Source organism: Protopterus annectens, chromosome 1.part1, assembly GCF_019279795.1.
Source record: "Protopterus annectens isolate FY-2018-M chromosome 1.part1, PAN1.0, whole genome shotgun sequence".
Lineage (NCBI taxonomy): Eukaryota > Metazoa > Chordata > Ceratodontiformes > Protopteridae > Protopterus > Protopterus annectens.
Genome location: NC_056726.1, coordinates 1,923,114,329 through 1,923,139,413, shown reverse-complemented (window position 1 = coordinate 1,923,139,413; position 25,085 = coordinate 1,923,114,329).

Below are 25,085 nucleotides of genomic sequence, written 5' to 3'. Positions count from 1 at the left end.
CTTTCGTTTGACACTCATGTTGCTAAAGTAGTTAGGAAACCTTCTACATTGCCCACCTGATCATGAAGGGATTCACATCTAGATCAAGGGAGGTCATCGTCCCCCTGTACTCATCACTCATTAGACCTATGATTGAGTACAATGCCCCATTCGGAATGTATCTGACCCGACACCTGCAGCAGCTGGAAAGGCCCCAAAAGTTCCTCACCTAAAGGATAAAGGGTCTCAAAAATATGTCTTATGCTGCCTGACTGAAAGAACTCCAGCTCTATTCAGTCTCATACCACTTGCTCAGAGGTGACCTGTGCTTGACATATAAGGCCATGTCAAACCCTGATTTGATGAATATGCTTCACCTCAAAAAATCTAGATCCCTCAGAACCACAAGGCCGCAGACTTAAACCTTGACACGGTTATTAATAGAACGTGCTGGAGGGACAGATTCATCACCCAGAGACTCCCTATGCTGTGGAACAAAATCCCGGTACATGTGAGGCAGAGCACCTCGCTGGCCTTGTTCAAGAGGAATCTTGACCAATGGATGGGGGATCGCAGATATACCCCAGGGATTACTTCAGTGTCACTGCTTGACAGAGGCACAGCAAAATAATAGGCATAGTTTTATTCAAACTAAAGGGGTGGCGAAAGCCAAATAACTATGGGCTAGGCTTATAAATGCCCTTGGGCAGATAGCCTAGTATGAACCTATGAGATAAGATCTAGTAAAAACCAAGGAATCCACCACGATGCATAAAAGTAAAACTTTTATTGCATGAAACAGGATCAGAACGAGCGCTTTCACATACTCCAAGTATGCTTCATCAAGTTATAATAGAATGTTAAATCACCTTTGCTTATATACTAGTTCAAGAACTAACAATTGATATAATTAACTTCATTATCTAATTAAGTGATTAATCATCTACTTGATTTTAAAGAGGCAAGCGTTAGGTTTAGCTTTCATTATCTAACACTGTCACATATACTAAAAATCAGCACGTTGATCCCTAAAACAGATTATATCTATCAAGATATCATAACTATGTGCAGATATAAATACATTAATAAAAATATATAATATGTACATGACCTAGAGTGTGTTATTGCTAAGCCATAAAAATGTGTATTTACGAGATAAGATGACATGTTTATGCTTACTAGACAAACTCTCACCCACTACTATGCTGATACCTATAAAAATGAAAGGGGCAGTCTTGTGGTTTAACAAATGTTTGTACAAAGCACTTTTGGGGTGTTTACACTGAATGTCAATCAAATGCAATGCATTTCTCTGTTTATCGGTCTAGAAGTCTGACCTACATAAAAAGCTCCAGAGTAACACAGAGCTAAGTAAACTACCCACTCACTGATACATGTAATCAAGTCTCTGATGCTACCATGCTGATACCTATAAAAATGAAATGGGCAGTCTTGTGGTTTAACAAATGTTTGTACAAAGCACTTCTTGAGAGTTTACACTGAATGTCACTCAAATGCAATGCAATTCTCTATTTAAATGATCTAGAAGTCTGACCCACATAAAAAGCTCCACACTGACACATTGCTAAGTAAACTACTCATTCACTGTTACATGTAATCAAGTGGCTGATGTTAAACACCCTGGGGGTATTAACCGAAGTGAAGGATTGGTTCTGGACACAACTTTACAATACAAACAATTTCCACAAAATGTACAGCCAACAAGCTTATGTGATCTAGACACATAAGTGTCCTCCTTACTTTTCTTAAAGCCAAAAAGATACTCACCTATCGTCCTACACTATAGTAGCCATATAAACAATTATTATCTAAATATTGACTAAAAAAAGAATCCAATTTCAAAATATGCCAGTATTTGTTAATCATGCTTTAATCATAAAAGTATTCTTACCATAAGTGGTGATTAAGTGAGATTTAGCTGAAGCATCATCAACTTCTTGTGTATATGTATCCTCACTCACATCAGGATTGTTTAAAAGATTATCTGTAGTGTGCTGCAAAGCCATATCATAAGCAAATCTAACCACTTTTTCTGGATAGTACCTACATATGAATCTGTTTCTCATGTTCGAGGCCTCCTGCTGAAAAATCATGTCAGTACTGTATATACGTTTTAGCCGTAAAAACTGAGATTTAGGAATATTCTGAATCATATGTTGGAAATGGCAGCTCTCTGCATGTAGTGATGAATTCTTAGAAAACAGTTTATGATACAAACTGGTAACAATTGTTCCATCTATCAATTTAGTGACATTAACATCCAAGAAATCAAGATTAAATAAATCCAGTTTTCTAGTAAACCTCAACCCGTAGCTATTAGAATTCAGGTATTGCACAAAATGTCTCCGTATTTCAGTAAGTCCACACCACACTGCCTAACAATCATCCAAATAGCATCGCCGCATAATAAGATATCTAGAAAAAGGATTGTCTTCATTATAAATTAAAGTTCTAAATATGCCATAAATAAATAAATCAGCATAAACAGGGGTGAAAGGCGCCACCATAGCCGTACCGCTGATCTGCAAATACCAATCAGCCCTATATCTGAACACACTGTGTTCCAATACAATGCCCAAGATTTTTAATATAAACTGAATCTGTGTTTCAGAATATATTCTTGAATACTCCAAACAATATTCAACTGCCAGTAAACCACCTTGGTGAGATGTACTAGTATAAAGGGATTGTACATCTAGGGTACACATGCATGAATTCTCTGGTATTTGCAGATCATTCATAAGCACAAGAAACTTGTTAATGTCCTTAATAAGAGCTCTAACAAAAGACAAAAGTGGCTTCAGCTTAGATTCCAGATAAGACAACAATGGTTCAATGAGTGAGTTCCTGCCAGATACAATGGGTCTACCAGAAGGATTAAGAATCACCTTGTGGATTTTAGGTAGATTGTAAAAAAAAATGAGGTCTGGGGGTATCCACCATTAACTAATTTAATAAAGCTTCTGTAATAGAACCCTTCATCTTCATTTCAGACAAAAAGTAATTAATATAGATCTTAAATTCCAAAGTTGGATCAGGGGGTAACTTACAATAAGAGGTCGCATCATTAAATTGTCTAGTTACTTCAAAATCATAGTCAACCCCATTCCAAATAACAATAGCCCCACCCTTGTTGGCATTCATGATATTCACATAACTATTGTCCCTAAGACTATTCAATGCAGCCTTTTCTTCCCTAGTTAGGTTATACCAGTAATTTCTAAAAATAACATTTTGATTCACATGGAATTCATTAGTTATCTGTAGTTAAAAAAAAACTGACTACTAGATGAGAGGGTGGTTGGCAATTAGACCTATTGAACCTAAATGAAATGTCCAACATATAAATACCCTCATATTATTGTCAGAAATAATAGTTCAAATTCAAACAACAAAATTGTTTAACATCCATACCAAAGGAATATCGAGGAACAAAAAATGATGGAATAAATCCCAAACCTTTATTTATTTATTTATTTATTTATTTGCAGTTGGTTTACCAGGATAGTCCATTGGGCCAAAAGAACCCGTTTTCAATGGAGTCCTGGGGAGAAAAGCTCCAATGTAGACAAATTAGGTACATACAAAACTACAAGATAATTATACAGAGTAGAGATAAAAATTAATACATTTAGGCTTAAATTTGAAAACATTCAAAGATGGGGAGAAAAGTTGAGATGTAGACAGAATTAGGAAGATGCTATAACTACAAGTCAATTATAGAGAGTACAATAAAACAATAATAAATTTAGGCACAAATTTGAGAAACATTTCAAAAATAGAAACAGTATTGAGATATGCAGTCAGGGAAGTTATAGAAGAAAAAATTCAGAAGGTCTTTATTAAGTAACTATAGTGAGGGAACATGAGCTTTAATAGGATAAAAGTGAGGGGATGGAGTGTTATAGATCTATGAGGGGAGGGAGCAAGAACAGTCCCATTGGGATCTTAGATATATATAAAGTGATTTTTTGAACATGTATTTGTTAGTGATGGTACGAATGGATGGAGGAAGTGAGTTCCAGAGACGGGCAAGGTTAAAAGATAGTAAGTGTTTGCCTGGGGGATAACATGGTTTGTGTACTATTAATAGGTTTTGATTATTAGACCTTAGGACTCTGTTTGGTAGGTGCAGTTTGAAGGCAGAAGACAATGAGGGACAAAGAGAAGGACTGAAAATGAGCTTGTGAGCGAAAGTTAGCTGAATATATGTAAGCTGATTTGGTAATTCAAGCCAATTTAATTTTTGAAGAGAAGAACAATGGTGGGTAGAGGACCTGTGGCTGTTGGCGAATTTGGCTATCTTGTTATAGCAAGAAGAAAGTTGTTTTTTTAGGGAGGCCTGAAGATTAGTCAGTAATGGAGCACCATAGAGAAGGGAGGGGATGAGAAAAGAGGAAGCGAGTGTGACTTTGGAGGAGCTTGTAAGGTATTTGTTCTGACGGTAGAGCATGCCTAGTTTTTGATGAGTTTTTTTTATATTTAATAGTAGATGGGAATTGTAACTAAGTCGATTGTCAATTAGTACTCCTAATAGCTTAGTTTCAGAGACTAGTTCTAGGGGTGTGTTATTTAGGCTGGTAATTAAGAAGGAGTTGGTATTGAAGGAGGTAGCTTTGGAAGGGGTGAATACCATAAGTTTTGTTTTGGAGGCATTGAGTGCTAAGTGGTTTATTTTCATCCAATTTTCAGTTATTGAAAAGGCTTGCTGAGTAAGTTTTTGTAGCATTGAGGGGGAGATGGCAGAGCAGATAATGGTGGAATCATCTGCATATTGGATGATGTCTGCAAAAGGGATAGATTTATGAAAGTCATTGACAAATATATTGAAGAGGAGGGGCCCCAGTATAGATCCTTGGGGAACTCCAGTGGGGGTGCAAAGGAATGGGGAAGTGGCCTTCTTCCAAATAACTGCTTGGTGTCTATTTTACAGATAGCTAGAAAACCAATTTATGGAAGAGGGAGAAAGGTTAAGTTTTGATAGTTTAGTTAATAGCAGATTGTGTGAGATCGTGTCAAAGGCCTTGGATAGGTCAAGAAGTAGGGAAGAGACAATTTGTCCAGAATCACGTGCATTATTGACAGTCTCGAGAAAGGATAGGAGGGCAGTCATAGTACTGTGGTTTGGCCTGAATCCATGTTGAGTAGGGGTTAGCAGGTTGTTATCTAAGAGATGTGGCAAGAGTTGGAGGTGAACACACTTTTCCAGAAGTTTTGAAATGGGGACAGAATAGCAACAGGGCGACAATTAGTGACGCTGCAGTCGTTGCCTCCTTTGTGAAGGGGATAATGAATGCTTGCTTCCACAGTTGAGGCACGGTACATTCTTGGATGGAACGGTTTATTAGAATGCTAATGGGATAGGCAATGGCATCTGCAGCTATATGTAGGAAATAAGAGGGAATGTTATCAGGGGCATTAGTACACGGCTTTAATTTCTGGAGGAGTTTCTTAATAGTGGTAGTAGATACAGGTTTTAAAGTAAATGGAGAGGGAAATAGAGATGGTGAATTTGAGGAGGGTTCAGTTGATGTGGAAGTAATAGTAGTGGAAGAGGTGGAAGATGGGCTATGTGAAGTAGAAATGGGGTTAGAGTTGATAGTGGTAGGAGGAGGGGGTGTGTTAGGTGGTGGGGGGGAGCATGAGAAGGAAGAGGTGAGTTTGCTAATAGAGTCGATGAAAAAGGAGTTAAACTGAATAGCTAAGTCCAAGTCTTGGATGTTTGAGTCTGGGGTTGGGGTCTGTGGTTTGCTGGGGTTGAGGAGGGTGGAAATTCCCTTCCAGAATCTTTGGGGGTTAGTTTTATTATTGTTCTGGAGTGTGAAGAAATATGTTTGTCTATCAGAGGTTATTAGCTTTTTTACTTTATTTTGAAGGGTTTTATATGCAATGTGCTTGTCTGGTGTCTTGTTTTTCAGATAGAGTCCCCAGGCTTTGTCTCTAAGCCTCATGGTAGAGAGAGTAGTTTTGGTTAACCAGGGGGCTGAGTTAGTTTTTATTCTTTTTGTTCGTAGAGGGGCTTGGGAATCAAGTATTCCTAGAAATGTGGACTTAAAGTGGGCAACTGCTTCTTCTAGGGGCAGTGTTTTCAAAGTGTTCCAGTTAATTGTTTTCAGGGATTCAATGAAAATTGAAGGGTTAAAGTTTTTGTCATTGCGGGTAGTGATGTAGTTGTGGGTGTGATTAGAGATGCAGGGGAGTCGGTGGGTGTAAGTGGGCAGGTGATCACCAAGAGGGTCGGGAAGAGTACCGCTGCTTGTAAAATAGTGGGGGTGAGACACTAGAACCCAGTCAAGGATGGTGCCACTGGAGGGGTCTTTAGAAGGGTGAGTTATGGAGTTGATTAGCTGGGAGAAGTTGAATAGATTGATGTTAATAGGGTTGGTTGGAGACTGGATGGAGGCCCAGTTAATATTGACATCTCCTAGAATTATGGTTTCATTGCTGATATTGTCAGAGAGCCAAGAGAGGATATTTTCAAGTGTTGAAATATTGTCCCCTGGAGGAATGTAGAGGGACGCTAGGCAAATGTGTTTGTGTTTATTAACTTGGAGGAGGGAGAGGAGCAATTCAGCATTGTTAAATGATGGGGTAGTTTTGTTATATGGGGTAACTAGCAAGGAGGAGGAATAAAGGAGGGCAACTCCACCGCCTTTCTTTTGGGTCCTATCTTTTCTAATAATTGAGTAGTTGGGTGGAGTTATTTCAGAATCTTTTATGGAGGGCTTTAACCAAGTTTCTGAAATAGATAGTATATCAGGTTTGTTATGTGTGAGCCATGCATGAAGGGTAGGGACTTTATTCACTATGCTTTGTGAGTTTAGAGAAGTAAAGTATATAGGCTTTTGTGGGGAGGAGGAGGGGCCGGGGTTAGGATGGATATCACCAGATAAAAGGCAGGTAAAGAGATGGAAGATGGGGTTAGAAAGATAGTTGATTAGAGTATGAAAATGGATTGGGTCAGCTGAAATGATTAAGGGGTGTTTGTTTGTGATGGGGATGAAGTATTTCTGAGGGGTAAGGAATTTAAAGGAGAAGGTGAGGAGCTGAGTCATTGGGTGAAGGTGGGGAGAGATGGGAAAGTGTGATTGAGAGAGTGGGGTATTCAGATGGTAGGTTGTGTGGTAGAGTTGTGGATGGTAAGAAATTTCAGGTTGGGTGAGATGATACAGGTATGATAGTTTAAGGGAAAGTGATAGAAGACATAGGATGGAATAAGGGTATGTAGGCATGTTGAGAAGGTTAATTAGTATTGAGTGTTGAATTGTCTAATATGTATTATGTTGTGTAGGGGATATGAAAATTTTAGCTGAGGTAGTGTAGAAAGAAAGAGATGTGAGAGTAGGGCTGAATGTAAATAGGATAGGTAGGTGATTGAGTGTATTAGAAGTGGGATGTATTGAAGATATAGTGCTTGTGGGAGTGGTTTGAAATTGGATCATAAGCTAATGTGGGTGTGTCAGGGTGTTGCAGGGTGATTGGTGTAGGGAAAAAGTGGGTGTGGAAACTAGAGGGATATAGCTAGATGCACTGGGGGCGGGTGGGAATTGGGGGCAGGGTAGGGGAGCGGAGTGAGCCCGGAGGGCGAACGGAGCGGGAAGAACAGGAGAGGAGATCGAGAGCCAATCAGTGGAGCAAAGATTAAAGGAGAGTGAGTAGTGGGAGGGTAAGTAGGGAATACTGTGTGTAATATGGATGGGAAAGTAAAATGTAGATATAGGCAGAGTAAAAGCAAGAAATAAGTGAGGGAAAAGTAATGAGAGTGGGGAGGGGACGCCCTCTAGTGGTCAATGCAGAGAATGCACTAGGCCAACTAGGTAGGTCTAGGGGCTGAGTAAGATAAAATAAGGAAGAGCTGGTGAAAAAGTGTTTTGGTTTAAATATAAGGAAGAGATGGAAGAGAAGTGGATGGGAGAAAAGAGAAGTGTCTAGGCTGCTGGCTGACCTGGCAGGGAGATAACTTGCGTAGCTAACAGATAAATAGAGTCTGAAGCAGTGGAGGCCCAAGTAGTATCACACACACATACTTTCTTAGTATCCTCTGGGAGACTTTGTTCCAATGTCCAAGTGGGATTTGAGGCAGCAGAGCAGTAAATTGCCTAAGCAAAATGTATAGATGAGGTAGGTGACCTTAGTTCATTGAAAGTATCCACCCAGGCAAGGTCCCAAGGGAAGAACAGGGCAAAAACAACTGGAGACAGGAGGAAAGATGAGTAAGAGTTAGTCACAGAGTAACAGAGACACACTGCAATACATAAAAGTGTTACTAAGCATGTAAAATGATGTTAAATAAATAAATAAATAAATAAATAAATAAATAAATAAAGGAATATCGAGGAACAAAAAATGATGGAATAAATCCCAAACCTTTATTTAGTACCCTAATTTCATTCTGAGTAAAAGAATGACTAGTCAAATTAATCACAAATTGCCTCATCATTGTCATCAGTATTAGTTGTATTTGATACATGACGGATATTCACATCTGCATTAATCTCCTGAATTTGGTCTCAATCATGCCTCCTTCTATGTTTTCTCCAGCCCCTTTTAAAGGGCATCTAGACCATTTATTGATAAGGGAAGTAAGAGCAATGATGTCACCAGTTTCATTCTGTATCCGGGTTGGAATTATAAGCAGAAAATTCCAAGCCACTGGATTTAGCATTCATGGAACCAGTAGATATCTAAAGAAGAGAATGTGTTCTTTTATGTTTAGGCTTAGCATTACCATAAGTAGGCTCAACAAACATAACTGCTCTCTTCAATCTCTTAGACGAATAAGCAGTGTGATTTCGATAGATATATCACTCTGGAATTTTTTAAGTTTGCGTGCATGTAGTTCAAACTCAGAACTATTAACATCTTTAAAAAAGTCACATATTTAGAATTAGACCCATGCTGTGTGCTGTGCAGAAAAATTCTGAACTTTCTCATACACACCATTAAGTCTCTCTGACTAAATTGTCCACTGCTGTTGACAATATTCAATTGACAATGTAATAATATTTTGAAAGCAGCAGTTTGAACCTGACAACATTTTTGTACAATTGCAGGATTATCAGCTCCTAGACCAGGTGTCACATAAACTCTCAAACCCCTTGGAGCAATGCCAGCGCACAAATATGCCCTAAACATTAGCTCTAAGCTTCTTGGCCGTTTCAGTAAGAGTTCTAAACATATTGTCCATATCAGACTTAACACCAACTTTATTATTACTATTCTTATTCACAGTGAAAATACTAAAATCATGCTTATCCTTAGAAAGATTGTCTATAAAAAACCGTAAATTGCACCCTTGCCCAAAACTGTACAATTAAAAAACAATGACTTACATAGCAGTAATCAAAACACGGATACAAAAAAATCACAGTCATGGTATACTTTCAGTTCCTAATAAACAATCATCTGTGACTATAAGCAAAAAACTGTTAAAACGAACCAGGAACAATGAGAGAAGTTCTTCTGTATGTTGAAAAATCCAAGTATTTATTATACTGTTAAAACGTTAGCGTTCGATTTAAAAGTATACATAAGATATAAGTTTTCAGCAAAATAAGTATCTCGCCTTCCTCAGACAAACAGGATACTAGTTACTATTCTAGCATTTATACATGGTTTAAAAATTGATGACCCATCAGCATATAGTGCATTTCCTAATTAAATTTTCACCATGACAACCTTAAACAAGAAAATGCTTTTACCAGTCTTACTCAACTTGACACAAATTTAAAGCACAAAAGCACATAGTTTCTTATACTTATGCTGTTGTTTAACAGTGATCTTGTATAAAATGCAGATATTAATATCATCTAAAATTACAAATAAAAAATAAATAATGAATAATAAATAATGAATGATGATAAAGAATAAATGAATAATAAATAAATGAAGATAAAAAGAAATATTGAATGTGGTACATATTACCCTTCCTTACTGCAAACTAGATGAGTGGTTACCTATTAAGATCCAGCCACTTCAAAATACACTTAATTGATGTAACATCATTTATACCAGGAAAGATGTGTGCCCTCGTTTTGATTTGCCATGAAAGCTCATCCATCTCCAGGAGGATTTGCCAGGCTCCACCTCTAATGTCAGGTTCCCTATGTTCTAATATTATGTAACTGAAGGAGTGATCACCATACTCCATAATATGCCTAGCTAAGGCATTAGTACTATCCTTCCTACTAATGGCATACTGATGCTCGTAGATTCTAGATTTGAATCTACGCTCAGTCTTGCCTATATAGAAGGCTTTATAGAAATTACACTTAGCAGCATAAACGATGCCTTTAGTTTGGCAATTGTAATGGTTGTTAATCTTATAAACAATATTGTTGAGACTAATGTGACTACAGACCTTGACATGTCGGCACTGGGCACATGTACCACATTTGAGCATGCCATGTGGTCTGTTAGAATGCTGCTTCTTTATCTTGTTTTGTAAAATACTTTTCAAGTTATTTCCTCTCCTATATGTTATTTTTGGGCCATTATTTAAATGTCTAGCTATACACTGATCTGTTCTAATTAAGTCCCATTTTTTAAATAACACTTCCTTGATTAGCTGGTGATCTAAAGAGAAAAGAGAAAGTGTGTAGGAAACTGATAGTATATTCTGATTTAGTCCCTAGAACAGTATCCAGCGTGTCAGTTGTTTCTAGGTTATCTTCCTGGGAGGTAGTTATCTGCCCTGAAGAATGATCCCCTAAAAGGGGAATAAAGTAACCTTGCTCACACTTACTAGTAACCTTATTTATGAGTTTAAAAATTAGGCTAGATGGGTACCCTCTATGAACGAACATGCTCATGAGTGTTAAACATTCAGAATGGAAATCGTGTAAGTCTGTGATCATACGGGCAGCCCTAACCAACTGTCCTTTAATTACCACTTTCTTTTGATGAAAGGGATGGCTGCTGGTAAAATGAAGAAAAGAGTTCAAGTAAGTGGGCTTCCTGTAAATTAGGCTCTTATACCTACTGTTATTACTATCTTTGATCAATAATACATCCAAATAATTTACTTGAACGCCACCTATACTGTATGTAAACTCTAAAAAGTCAGTGTATTGTGAAATTCTGTTGATAAATGTAGGAATAAGTTCCCTATTACCTGTCCACATACAAAATATGTCATCCTGGTACCTAGTGTACCAAGTGACATATTTGTGAAACCACTCATCTTTAAAGAACATGTTAGTCTCCCAAAATGCCATAACTGCACTGGCAAATGAGCCACCGCATGGAGAACCCATTGCCACACCTGAAGTTTGTACAAAAAATTGGTTCTCAAACATAAAAGTTATTGGCCAAAACAAGCTCAAGTAGTGTCTCTATTAAGTTTATGCTGTTATGATTACTTCCTTTTCTTAACATAAATTCTCTCACTCAATTCACCCCTGTAGTTTGGGGGATGACTGTATACAGATCTTTGACATCGATTGTCAAGAAAAGGACATCCTTTGAAAAAGCTTGCTTACTTAAACTATCCAGGAAGCTCCATGAGTCCTTACATATTTGGGCCTCACTTATAATTAATGGTTTGAGAACAGAATCAATATATTTGGCACATGCATATGTGATCAATCCTCTCCCATCCACTATAGGTCTAAATGGTGGGGCATGCAGCCTTTTATGCAGTTTAGAAGTGCCAAAAAAGGCTGGAATTCTAGGTGCTGCCATTGATAAATATTTATGGGTATCCATATCAATGTAACCTTCTAGGAATAAATCATTTAAAGTTTCCCTGATCTTACTATATGCTACGTTGACCTCATTCAATGTCACCTGCCTATAAGAGGGAGTTCCTAAATGTTTGAACATATAGTCAACATAGGTGCAGTGATCCATAAATACAAGACCTCCCCCTTTATCTGGTTTCATTACCCTGATGTTACATTCTTTCAATAAATTAATGATATCCTGTTCCAAAAAGGTGATATTATTGATGTATTTATGACGTCTATGTGTCACATTGTTCTTGATGGCCCAGAAATCAACTTTGCGCATTTTTTCAAACGTGTGCAAAGTAGGGTGGAGAGGAGGGTTATAAGAACTAGAGATTCTTAATGCATTAGTTATGGGCAAATTATTATCTGTCAATAGATTCAAATTAAGCTTACGGACAAAGACTTTCAAATCAATAACAGTTTTTACAATATCCATTTTGCGACTGGGAACAAAAGATAAGTCTTTCGATAAAAAGTCTACCATGTCTTGTTGAATCTCAAGAGAAGTATAGTTGTAAATGGTAAAGTCACCACCACTGCTTTTATGCAGGTGTGGTTCTATACCAAAATTAAAGTTATAAACTATCTCCTGCATGGTCTCCTCTTGTTCCGCCTGTTGTTCTGCTGTAGGAGTCGATATCGGTTGTTGGTCGTTGCCCTGTAATTGCCCACTTGACAAAAATCCTGTTGGTTTTCATAGATTTGGGGTGCCCTGTCTTGAATGTTATGTTCTACACAATTCTGGCATTCCCGTGGGTGTGCATGTTGTTCAACAGAACCTTCTTGAAAGTTATTGTTATTATTATTGTTGTTGGTATTAAGCCTAGGGCTCCTCCTTAAAAACCGCCTTTGCTGGTTAGGAACATCAGTACTACTGTTGGAGTTAGTCTGATCCAGCTTGAGGATACCTTGGCCAGGTTGTAAATTAGCATTAAGTCTCCCTGGGGCTTTATTGGAAAGTCTAGGATATGCCTGCTTATTAGCATAGTCTTTAATGTCTCTGGCTATTTTCTTCTTTTTGGTTAAGAGGAGCTTTTCAATAGTGGCATCAATGCTTGAAAATATTCTACAGTATTCATATTTATACCTCAGGAATTCTGCATCTGACTTTATTTCATTTTCAAGTTTTTCAAGATCAGTTTTAAGACTAGAAATGTCTTTAGTATAAAACAAAATAAGTGTTTGCAAGAATTCCTGACCTTGTTTATCGAATAATTCTATCAATTCATGATAGAAAATGCTATCATCCGTCAAGCCTGCTGGGAAGCGCCATTGGCGTAACCCTTTTGGAATGATTTTATTATGGATGCATTCTTTGAGATATGACACCTCTAATTGCAATTTTTTACATTTGAATAGCTTTGCATCAAAAACCTCGATTTTGTTTGGTAAGCTGTTATTCACTTCTTCATTGGATACAGTCAATGTTGTACTAGAATTATTAATGTCTCCAAAAGAAATGTTTTTATCTAAAAAATTATTCATTTCTGGAATAATTCCACTAGTAGTTGGGAAATTATTTTTAAACTCATAAATGAGGTTACTAGTAAGCGAGAGCAAGGTTACTTTATTCCCATTTTAGGGGATCATTCTTCAGGGCAGATAACTACCTCCCAGGAAGATAACCTAGAAACAACTGACACGCTGGATACTGTTCTAGGGACTAAATCAGAATATACTATCAGTTTCCTACACACTTTCTCTTTAGATCACCAGCTAATCAAGGAAGTGTTATTTAAAAACTGGGACTTAATTAGAACAGATCAGTGTATAGCTAGACATTTAAATAATGGCCCAAAAATAACATATAGGAGAGGAAATAACTTGAAAAGTATTTTAAAAAACAAGATAAAGAAGCAGCATTCTAACAGACCACATGGCATGTTCAAATGTGGTACATGTGCCCAGTGCCGACATGTCAAGGTCTGTAGTCACATTAGTCTCAACAATATTGTTTATAAGATTAACAACCATTACAATTGCCAAACTAAAGGCATCATTTATGCTGCTAAGTGTAATTTCTGTAAAGCCTTCTATATAGGCAAGACTGAGCGTAGATTCAAATCTAGAATCTACGAGCATCAGTATGCCATTAGTAGGAAGGATAGTACTAATGCCTTAGCTAGGCATATTATGGAGTATGGTGATCACTCCTTCAGTTACATAATATTAGAACATACGGAACCTGGCATTAGAGGTGGAGCCTGGCAAATCCTCCTGGAGATGGATGAGCTTTCATGGCAAATCAAAACGAGGGCACACATCTTTCCTGGTATAAATGATGTTACATCAATTAAGTGTATTTTGAAGTGGCTGGCTCTTAATAGGTAACCACTCATCTAGTCTGCAGTAAGGAAGGGTAATATGTACCACATTCAATATTTCTTTTTATCTTCATTTATTTATTATTCATTTATTCTTTATCATCATTCATTATTTATTATTCATTATTTATTTTTTATTTGTAATTTTAGATGATATTAATATCTGCATTGTATACAAGATCACTGTTAAACAACAGCATAAGTATAAGAAACTATGTGCTTTTGTGCTTTAAATTTGTGTCAAGTTGAGTAAGACTGGTAAAAGCATTTTCTTGTTTAAGGTTGTCATGGTGAAAATTTAATTAGGAAATGCACTATATGCTGATTGGTCATCAATTTTTAAACCATGTATAAATGCTAGAATAGTAACTAGTATTCTGTTTGTCTGAGGAAGGCGAGATACTTATTTTGCTGAAAGCGTATATCTTATATATACTTTTAAATCAAACGCTAACGTTTTAACAGTATAATAAATACTTGGATTTTTCAACATACAGAAGAACTTCTCTCATTGTTCCTGGTTCATTTTAACAGTTTTTTGCTCATCTGTGACTATACTTATTATGCTTATTAGTGCATCTAAAAATTTTTTTTGTCATAAGAAATTCAGTATTGGTGATTTTGATTTGATTATGGTGGGCCTGTTACTTTAAATGATGATTTTATAAGTTATATTGTTGCCACTTGCTTACCCACTGAGGATGCCATGAGGCAAAACCAGTTTGTGGTTAGTCTTCTGCCATAACTTACTATAAAATTGATTCAGTTCATGCATTTCTGTTAGTCATTCCCCGGATTTTCATTTGGAATTTATGCTTAGTGACAGTGTTGGAAAATTTGCTGTGAAGATATATATTTATATGGTTTAGCATTAAAATGTTGAAGGCAGGTTCGGCGAACACAGACAGATGAACAGCAGTTGGCTGATTTCCATGTTGCCAAATGTTATGAGAGCGAGAGTAAATATCAGTGAATGCAACTCTGCATTCGTTGATATGTACTCAATGTTCTGCTTAGAAATCACAGTAGAGTGTGGATTGGGAACTGTATCCCTTTCATCATTGTAGTGCGATCTTGGAGTTGGAATATATAGTTCGCAGGGAGTGCGGGGTACATGGGGGGGCTTGCCCTGTGATAAAATGTGAATGCTAGTGTAGGACTTTAACTTACATTTGCACCTACACTGACATCACTGTCAAATCTGCTAAATATATTCAACAGATTCAGTATTTGCGCCTAATTAATATATTAATATGCAGGAAGTCATAGGTTCCAGTCAATATTTTGTATGCTTTTCTTTTTTGTGAACATCATTTTTTTGATAGTAAACTACATAAATATATAAATATATATATATATATATATATATATATATATATATATATATATATATAGATAGATATATATAGATATATATATATATATAGAAATATATACATACTGAGTATATTGGGAAAAAGATGCTAAGGATGAAGCTACCAGGTAACAGGAAAAGAGGAAGGCCTAAGATAAGGTTTATGGATGTGGTGAGAGAGGACATGCAGGTGGTTGGTGTGACAGAGCAAGATGCAGAGGACAGGAAGAAATGGAAACAGGTGATCAGCTGTGGTGACCCCTAACGGGAACAGCCGAAAGAAGGTGATGATGATGATGATATATAAATATCATTCATCAGTTCATGGTTTCAAACACATTTGCTTATATTTTAAAATAGGTTTTACAGTACTTGCAACATTAATTCTTGGTTCACAATCTTATTGCAGACAAATAATCCAACTTATATTCACTGATTTCACTTCTGTTATTTGTATCACCACCCCTTATACTTTTATAGAGGATGTCTGTCACTCTAAACTTAAAATAGTGCTCAATACCATATACAGCAACATGCTTTTCCAGAGCATTATTACTATTATTTCGGCAAATGCCAGATTAATGCTCAGTAATTCATTCTTTCAGCTTGCAAGATAATTTCCCTACATATAACGCTGAACATTCTGTACATGTAGCTAGGTATACAATATTTATTGTATTACAAGTAGCAGCACACTTAAAAATATATTTCTTTCTTGTGACAATGTGTATAAATTAATTATCAATTATTACATTTTTACAAGAAAAATAAATATAGCATGGCACTGTTCCAGGATTTTCATTTATTACCATTCTGTTATGATACTTACTATCTTTATAACATAACCTTTCTTTAAATTATTGCATCTTTAAGTTATCTTTAAGTATAATAAGCTATAAGATTTGCAAGTCTTGTACCTGTTTTTTTCTGGGCAAGATGAAGTGTCACTTCTTTGAGTGGTGTAAAGAACATTTATATAATACACATATTGGTGACACCAGAAATGCCTTAGCAAAGCATGCAATAGACAATGATGGCACACACACTTTCAGTTTTATGGTTATTGAAACCATTAGATATGATGCACGTCTGGGGGACTTTAGGAATCATTCAGAGAAAATGTGGGAAGTAAATACTGTGGGAAGAAATAGCCAGGGAATTGTTGTGGCTAGGCTTGTGCGACTGATGGTTTACGTCTTCATCTTTCGCGCCTACTGTGTATTTGAATTCCAGAGGACATTCGGACTCCACGGATGAACGTAGAAGTGAGATGCAGGTGTGTGCGTGTGGGTGTTTAAGTGTTTAAGAGATGTGTGTGTGTGCCTAGTGCCAACCTATGAACCTATGGAAATAGAGAGCTATGTTGGATAATTAATCTCCATGCAGAAAATACATCAGGCTTGAAGGAGAGGGTCTGTTTAAGACCAGTTCTGTAGTCTAGGGATTTACCTAGATGATTTAAGATAGGTTTTATTGTTTTACTGAAGTAAGTGGCTGTTTTTAAAGAGGAATATTTTGTCATTGGCTGTGAAGATTATGAATTTATTTTTATTCATTTGTATATGCTATTTGATATTGTCTAAAGAAGCCCCATTTGGTGAGAAAGTGCTTACCTGTTTTTATTAAAGTTTTTATGTTTTGCTGCTTCAGCCATGTTTCTGTGCTGACATCATTTAAGTTTTTTACTTTGGTTTTGAGTTTTTCAAAACAGTTTGTTCCTTTGGGGAATTTTTGATTCTACATAATATTACTTACCTCTTCTTTTCCTTTTGGCTTTTCCTGTTAGTGGTCACCACAGCAGAACAGTCTGCAGAATGATCGGCAATGGAGTTTTACAGTGTCACTATGCTAGCCTGGTCCCAACCTTCCAAAGGAGGCACACACATGCACTCACTCACACCTAGGGCTAATTTAGAGTGTCCAATCCACCTTCAGCATGTCTTTGGGATGTGGGAGGAAACACAAGTGACTGCAGGGAGGGCATACAGACTCCACACAGTAGGAACTCAGCCGAGAATCAAACCGGGGAACCTCTTGCTCTGAGGCAGCAACACTAATCACTGCAGCTCTGCAGCCATCAAGGGCACCCACAGGCAGGTGCAAGGGGATGCACTTGCATCCCCCTGGAACTGGCTGTCCGAGAAATTAATTTAAAAAAAATGTTTTTTTTTAAAGGGCGTTCCTCTTTAAGAACACCCTTTGCATCCCGTCCAGTCACACAGACGCAACAGGTGTCTGCAACCTGTTTTTGTCTTTTGTGTCTGTGCGACTGATGGTTTACATCTTCGTCTTTCGTGCCTACTGGGGATTTTAACTCCAGAGGACGTTCAGACTGCACGGATGAATGTAGAAGTGAGAGGTAGGTGTGTGCATGTGTGTGTTTAAGTGTTTAAGAGATGTGTGTGTGTAAAAAATAGGTAGGTATGACTCGGAGTCTGTGGATGTAAGAAGTAGGTAGAAGAGTGTATGCGTGTATGTAAGAAGTAGGTAAGTAAAGGTAGGTGTGTGTATGTGTGTTTTAAGTGTGTAGAGTATGCTTAGTCAGTGATTAGTATCTCTTGGAATTACACACAAATATAAGTACAGTCCTTTATCTTGAGTGGAAAGGCTCTGTGCAATTTCAACAATAGTGAAAGCATCTGAAAAGGAACAAAAAAAGAGGGGAATGAAATTAAAGAAATACTTCCTCCCATTTGAAAAATCCATATGGAGCCGCAGAGCACTTGCCATTTGTGTTTAACTTGATTTGTGTTTAACTTGTGTTTGTAAAAAAGAAAAAACGGAGGATACAAATCACGCCAGCCAAAGGATTGAAGAAATATTTTTTACTTATGCTTAGTTTATAGTTTATAACTTGTGTTTGTGTTTAACTTGTGTTTGTGTTTAACTTTTGTCTGTGTTTAACTTGTTTAACTTGTATAAATCACACCCTCCAACCTATCACCTTCTTTCCTATTCTCATTCAGGTGGAAATGTAATCTTCTAATTTAAAGAAAGGCCAACAAGGCCACAAAAAGGGAAGATATTCCCTTCAAAATACTAATACTATTCAAAGTAGTATAACATCTGTCCTGTTTTGAATTAGATCTGGTATATAAAGTATTAGAAAAGATCTGCTCTTGTATTGTTTAAAGCTGCAATGTTCTAGTAAACATTTCAGAGATACCAAAGAATAGATGATGGATTATGATTGTACTCAAAGGATGAGCTCTTAGAAGCCCAGAGGTTTCAGTAGGGCTTTTGGGTATGTAGTTGACTGTGAATGCCTTCTTATTAGTGAAGTTTTCTAAAGGAATTACAGCAGCTTGTTCATAGGTTCATGAATAAGTACTAGACTAACTGTCCTTGTGGGCCATTTTAAACTTAGCCAATTTCCCTACCAAAGATGAGAATCAAACCCTGCATTTTGTGTTTCTGAGGTGAATACCTCAACTATTATGCCAACTCCCAACCCCTCAAAATTTGTTTAGGTTGTAGGGGAGATTTGAACCTATATAAGGTGTGTATCACAAGAAGTAAAGGACAACCACATAACCCATGTGCCACAAGCCCATTTGATGATACATTGATATGAACAGAACTATTGTATCAAGTCTTCTGAATAGTACAATGCCGGTGTTGTTTGTTTCATTCCCCATTATACCCACGAACACTTGTTCTTTTAATGTTAGTCTGTAATGTGTCATCAGATAAATAAAAGTTATGTTGTTCAGTGACATGCTGAAACGTTCCCTTTATTTTAATGAATATGTGCCTTGTTTTGATAATAATTACATAACATTCTGTGCTGTTAATATCTGTGCCATAACAATTTTTGTCACAAATACCATTGTATGTTCTGTCAGCCAACACTCAGCCAGTTTAAGCCAAATTACTTTGATAAATGAAAATACAATTTTTTTTATGATGAAAGGAAATTATAATCTTAGTCAAAATGTTGTTACATGACTCGTGTTCTATTTTACTTTCAACCAGTCACATTTAACTCTCCAAAGTGTTGACAGAAACCTGTCATAGGTGTTCTACAGTCCTTGTGTTCCTAATCACAACTAATCACTGACTATGCATACTCTACACACTTAAAACACATACACACACCTACCTTTACCTCCCTACTTCTTTTATTAGAGCTCCCGAATGCTGTGCTCTGCCACTGTCACCTACTGAAACATTAACTCGCATTAAAATAGTTTCTCCAGAATGCCCTTATCAGTGGCTGGTCATACTGACTTTACAGTTGATAAGTCTCTTCTTGCCAAGGTACTAGCTCATTATTATCCATATCCTGAAATAAAAATGCAACTTTTTTTCCCTTTAAATTTCATATTAGAAGACAATCCATCACCTTTTATCAGCCTTCTACCCAACACTTTCTCTGCAGAATCATCAGTATTCAACCTCCCTGATCTGTTGTTACCACTCTAAGCTTCTAAAGTTTCCTCTTTTCCCTGCCTGAGATATGCCTTCACATTATCTGACTGCAAATTGAGATTATGACATGCATCATTTTATGTGGGATTGCAGGCTTGTTGCATTTCTAGGAGACTTGGAACATCTGATGTGATGTGATGTGCTCACCACAGTGTTCTGATGCCAACTGTAATACACCTCCTTACAATCTCTAGTGCTGTCATTGTGTGATGCTGTCTAGAAAGCTGATCTTTCACACTGACAGTGCAGTCTTATCCTTTGTTAATAAATTGCATAGTGACACTGCCGTGATTTTTTGACTGCAGGAAACTGATTAATATAAGATACTAAACATTTGGCCCGTGCATGTTGACAGCTGTCATTTTTAGGATGTATAAGAACATTAGTTTGCTTAAATTTGGTGAGTTCATTCCTGAGAAAATGTAAAAAGGTAGATTTTTGTGTTTTGTTTATGTCGAGTTTTCGGAAACTAGAACATATGGTCTCGACTGTATGACTTTAGAGTTCCTAAAACTTGACAATCTGACCTAGACCCACCAAATCAATTTTGTACAGCAATTTTATCGAACAGTAAATGTATCCAAATGAAAAGATTGAAAAGGGGGACCTGATATTAGAACAATAAGTGGGCAAATACAAAACAAAATATTTAAATGTGTATGTATATATGTATATGTATATGTGTGTGTGTGTGTGTGTGTGTGTGTGTGTGTGTGTGTGTGTGTATATACATATATATATATATATATATATATATATATATATATATATATATATATATATATATATCTATATGGGTTCCACACACTAGATCGAATTTTCACTAATTTGAAATAGTGCATGAAATGCTCACTGCACTATTCCACACCTCCCTATGCTGTGGAATAAAATCCCGGTATATGTGAGGCAGAGCACCTCGCTGGCCTTGTTCAAGAGAAATCTTGACCAATGGATGGGAGATCGCAGATATACCCCAGGGATTACCTCAGTGTCACTGCTCGACAGAGGCACAGCAAAATAATGGGTATAGTTCCCCATACTAAAGGGGTGGTGTAAGCCACAAAACTATGGGCTAGGCTTGTAAATGCCCTCGGGCAGATAGCCTAGTATGAACCTATGAACCTATGAACCTATGCACTTAATCGAAAGTGCACTTACATGAAGTTCAGTACAACAAACGGGTGTTGTACTGAACTTCCGTGCTGTACTCACGGACCTTAGGGTTAAGGCATGGGTTAGGGTAAGGCGATAGCTTTACTAACTATCTCCTTACCTTAACCCGTGCCCTAACCCTAAGGTCCATGAGTATCGCACCATAATGGAGGACATAGCTTGTTTTTTATGTCCTCCACTGTGCTGCTGTGTTTTTGGTAAAGTGCACTTGCACAAAAGTTCACTTTCGTTAAAGTGAACTTTTGCAGAAGTGAGCTATTACAAGTTCGAAGTAGTGAACTTTCGTTCTTGTAATAGGAATACATATATATATATATATATATATATATATATATATATATATATATATATATATATATATATATATATATATATATATATATATATATATATATATATATATACACACATAATGCACCCCTAGTGTAAATTTGATCTGGGACCCTCCTCCCAGTCTAGTGTCATTACCTCAACTTTTTCTAAGCTTGTTTCCTGCCTTTCTTGTGGGTAGTCTAGCCTGGATATACATTTGCTGTGTCCAGGACTATTTGTAGGCTTCTAGGGCCCAATCCCTTCTGTGTTGGAGGGAAGCCTTCTAGCTTAATTTTGTTTCTTAGAACTAGCCAGTTTTTTATTTCAGCACTTGTTCAGAACTTATTGTAAGCACTAAATAAGCTAGAAATTACTATAGCACTCAACTTTCCTCACTGTCTAGAGGAAAACAGTTTCTAGTACTTAACAAATAAGCACCTATCCAGGCATGTCTAAGGGTCAGCCCCCAGTGTTTTCTCCTGTCTACCTGATAAAATCTGGGCATCTTGGGGCAATGCAGTAATTGCCTGATGTACACAGATAACCCTCTCCTCCTACCACCCAACACTACAACCTGTGAGAGATGCACTTATATAGCCAAACTGGAAGCAAAGCTCTCTTCACACAAGACTGGACTAGACAGTCAAGAAGAGAAGGTAAACACTTGCACCACACCAGACTCAGCACATAGTCCCTCAAAACCTACACCACCAAAACACACACATAGAAACACAAAACACACACCTACATTCGCGGAGGCTCTCAGTAAAAACCTGCCCAAGCAACAGGGACCTCCAAAGCAGAAACACAAGCAACCCTCACCTCCCAACACAACCCAATGACACATAGCCCACAAACTCAGTGTGCCACTCAACCACAGCCCATAAGGCATAATAACATACCCAACACTCTAGTCATAGGAGACTCTATAGTCAGGCACACTGATGTTCCACTCACCAGGCTAAACAAGGAGAAAGTTACTGTCAGCTGCCAGTTGGGTGCCAGGATCCGCCACATAACGCATGCACTCAGGTCACTCCACAACAAGTAAAATATGACACTGTCATTGTCCATGTTGGTGTGAATGACCTGAGACGTACCTCCTTGGACTACATGAAAAGGGACATGGAGGAGCTGTCCGATCTTGTAGCCCAGGCAGGTATGACCCTAGCCCTGTGTAGCATCCTGCCATCACCCAGAATGATACCACAGTACAAGGACAAAATGATTGACTTCAACAATTGGCTAAGCTTCTGGTGTCATTCTAAGGGGATCCAGTATCTGTCTGCCTGGGATGACATGATCGACAAGCCACGATGCTTTGCCAGAGATGGCCTGCACCTGTTGCCCCTGGGATTCCAGATACTGGCTAAGGCTCTAGCCACCCTGATTGTGCCTTTTTTAGGCAAGGTTCAATTGACAAATTCATTACAGGCAAGAAGAATGAGGGTATTGCTACTCAATGCTAGAAGTCTAAACCTCAAAATGCACTCTCTCGAGGCACTCCTTAAAATGGAGAACATCGACATATGTGCAGTGACAGAGACCTGGTTCAAGGCTCCAGAGAGTATCCCTGCATTACCAGGCTATAATTCATACCACACCTTTAAGCCACCTAACCTGGACCGAAACACTAAAGGTGAAGGCGTGTCCATATTCATTAAGGATATTCACATCTCCAGGCTAGATGCTCAGCATAATGCATCCGAGATTATCCAAGTGCAACTAACTCTGGGCAAGACTGCAATTCAAATTGTAGCTTGTTACAGATCCCCCACCATGCCCCAGGATTCCCACTCTTCATTTCTTAATACACTGGAAAATATTAGGGTACAACCTAACACCCTAATAATGGGCGATTTCAACTACCCTACCATTAAATGGGAAAACTACTCATGTACCAACTCTTGTGCTCAACGTTTTCTGGAATTCATAAATTCCAATGCCATGGATCAACTTATACACACCCCCACCAGGGGCAGCAATATCCTAGACCTGGTTATTACCAACATTGGCAACTGGTCAATTCTTCATTGGTCAGATACGACCATAAGCTAATCACCCTAGACATCCACATCCCTCCCCCACCCCCCATTAGGGAAACCACAGTAAAAAATTTCTCCAAAGCCAACTTCACACTTCTTAAGACAAAAGTGGTAAACTTCACGACACCCATGCTGACGGACAATAGAGGTATGACTGCTGAATCCTACACAAATGCACTTTATAAGCACTTACATGAGTGCATGGATCGTGCAATCCCTAACAGAACCAAGATGCTATCCTCCAAGAAAAGGAAGCCAATCTGGTGGTCCCCTGCCATAAACAAACTCTACAACAGAAAAAAGTAACTGTTGCAAAAAAGAGTAAAATTCCATGATTGGAGAAACTCCCTGGTCAGCTTCAGTAAGAAGCTGAGATCCCTCATAAAATCCTCCGGAGCTAGTTATGAAAACAAAATCGCTACTGACTCTAAAGACAACCACAAAGCATTCTATAGCTATGTCAAGAATCTCAATGGCAACACTCAGATCTGCTCTGAGTTACAGCACACTGGCACTAAATATACAGAACCAACGGATATTGCAAACATCCTGGCAGATAGGTTCAGTGCTAACTTTACCCCTCTGTCATCCCCTAAAGGGCTCATCTCTATACCAGAATAATGCAAAGTTCCTGTAATCACGGCTGCACAGGTAAAAAACACACTATCCAAAGCCAAGAACACAGCATCCATGAGACCTGATGACATCCCAGGCTGTGTTTCACATGAACTACAGAACGAACTGGCACCCCACCTAAGTACCATATTCAATCATAGCCTCACCTCAGGCTATGTGCCCATTGAATGGCGTACAGCAACAGTTATCCCACTCCACAAAGGGGGAGCCACCACAGACCCCAGAAACTACTGCCCCATTAGCCTAATGAGCCTGGTCTGCAAGGCTATGGAGCATATCATCATGGAACTTATAAACAATGACATTGGTAATCTCCAAACTCAAGACCCCACCCAGTTCGGGTTTGTAAAAGGCAGATCATGTCTCCTAAACCTGATAGACTTCTTTGAAGATGATGGTAAGGTGGTTCACACAGCCTATCTAGATCTCGCCAAGGCTTTTGACACCATCCCCCACTCTGGAATTATAGATAAACTCACTAAACTAGGTATAAATCCCTATGTCACAAGATGGGTTGCCAACTGGCTCACTGACAAAACCCACACTGTGAAAGTAGCAGACTCCAATTCCAGCTTCAGACCAGTGACAAGTGGAGTACCACAGGGTTCAGTCCTGGGTCCTCTCCTGTTTGGTATCTACTTCTCTGAAGTACAGGCCAACACAGAAGGTCTTTGGCTAACGAAGTTCGCAGATGACTGCAAACTAGGAGCCATAATCAAAACTCCAAAAGATGTGGACATCCTACAAAAGGGCCTTGATGAGACAGATGCCTGGTGTCAAAGCCATGGCCTCAAGCTCAATCCCAAAAAGTGCATTGTCATTCCTTTTGGTAAAAACTCAGTACCCATGAACTACCACATAGGTGGTAGTCTACTTAACACTGAAAGTGTGATGAGACCTTTGGACACAGGTGGACAGTAGTCTCTCCTTTGATAATCACATCGCCACAGTAGTCAGGAAATCCTTCTATGTGGCACACCTCATCACAAAAGGTTTCTCATTCAGGAAAAAAGAGGTCATTGTTCCCCTCTACTCGTCACTCATTAGATCCATTATAGAGTACAATGCCCCTTTTGGTATG